This window comes from Capricornis sumatraensis, chromosome 14, assembly GCF_032405125.1.
Source record: "Capricornis sumatraensis isolate serow.1 chromosome 14, serow.2, whole genome shotgun sequence".
NCBI lineage: Eukaryota > Metazoa > Chordata > Mammalia > Artiodactyla > Bovidae > Capricornis > Capricornis sumatraensis.
In genome coordinates, this window is record NC_091082.1 from 49,999,610 (window position 1) to 50,001,533 (window position 1,924).

The window sequence follows — 1,924 nt, forward strand, 5'->3', positions numbered from 1 at the left end:
TTTGTCCATGGAATTTTCCAGGCAAGAATATTGAAGTGAGTTGCCATTTCCTACTCCAGGGGATCTTCCTGACCCAGGGATCAAACTCTTGTCTCTCGTATCTCCTGCATTGGCAGGCAGATTCTTTACCACTGTACCACCTGGAATTTAAATGGCAGAAGATTAATTCACTATTATTTTAAAAGAGTAATGATATCTGTAAAAGATCTCTGGATATCTCTGTATCAACTGCCATGTTGTACAAAAATATCTGGGTTTTTCACTGTGCACAGAGTCCCAATAATGATGAGGCTTGTTGTCTTCATTGTAATAGAAATGCTAAATTCCAGTTAGAAGTTAGTGGGAATGAAGATGTGATTTTCTTTTCCATCCAAGCTGAAGAAACCCCCAGTTCTATAGATGTACCCTTGAGGTGGACCCTGGGTAAGAATTCCCACATTGGATGCTCCATGTCTTAGATCCAAGCCTGATTCTGGAATCACTTGATAAATGATGGTTCTTAGCAGCAGAAAAGCTGGTTGCCCTCTTGGAGGGAAGGATGATCAAAGGTTTTCATTCTGTTCCCACATGGCACTAGTGGTAAAGAACCTGCATGCCAATGCAAGAGACATAAGAGACTCAGGTTTGATCCCCGGGTCGGGAAGATCCCCTGGAGGAGGGCACGGCAACCCGCTCCAGTATTCTTGCCTGGAGGATCCCACGGACAGCAGAGCCTGATGGGCTACAGTCCATAGTGTTGTAAAGAGTCAGGCATTACTGAAGTGAATGGGCCCGCACGCCAGGAGAGGGAACTCCTCTCAAGAATGGATTAAATCACTGCTTCTAATAGAGCAAATAAGAAAGTTGGGTTTTCTTATCACAGCTCATTGACCATTCATTTCCTGGTTCCCAGGGTGCTGTGTGTGTTTTGTAACTGACTAATCAGTACCTTTTTAACAAGCCTTGTAATTGGATGGTTAAATGTTGGTTTCCTCATCTATAAAGTGGTAATGATGGTGCCAGATCTCATGAGATGGGCGAATTTAGAATACTTTGGAAGCTTGGCAATTGGTGTTAATATATTTTATTAACCTTTGACTTCTAAGTATCAAAGGAAACCAGTGAGTGGGTCAGTGGTTTCTGCTTTTGAAAAACCGGCTGAGTAGGTAGAAGAGCCCTTTGTTTAAAAAGGATTTCGCAATTTCTTATTTGCAAGGGAGGGAGGGTGTTAATAAATAAAATTGTGGTGAAACCACGCTGGGACTGTGATTCAGTCAATTCCCGAGGCATACAATCTATTGAGTAAAAGCAATTTTGAAAATGTGATTTTTCCCAAATGGAGAAATGAAATGTGAGCGCAAATGAAAAGATCCCAATGAAACCACTTTCTCTAAGAATATCCAACACAGGAGCCCTCGTGTGTATATATATATATGTGTGTGTGTGTGCAGGGTGTACGTGTAAGGGTTTGTATAGGGATGTGTGTAGGAGTGTGTAGCTATGTGTGTAGGGGTATGTGTATGTAGGAAAAAAGGACTTTGGGTTGTCAAATAGGAAAGAAACTTGCTTTTCAATTCCTGTTTCCTCTTCTCTTTTTCAGGTTTAAACAAAGACATAGAAAACAAACTTGTGAAGAAGAAAAGAAAAAGAAAACAAACTTATGGTTACCAAAGGGGAAAGGGGGGAGGGATAAATTGGGAATTTAGGGTTAATAGACACACGACAGACCTACTGTATACTATATATAAAATAGATAAATAACAAGAACCCACTGTATAGCGCAAGGAACTGTATTCAATATCTCGTGATAACCTATGATGGAAAAGAATCTGAAAGCGCATATCTATATCTGTAGGTATATATGAAACTGAATCACTTTGCAGTATGCCTGAAGCACTGTCAATCAACTAGACTTCAAAAGGGACTTCACTGGTGGTTCAGTGGT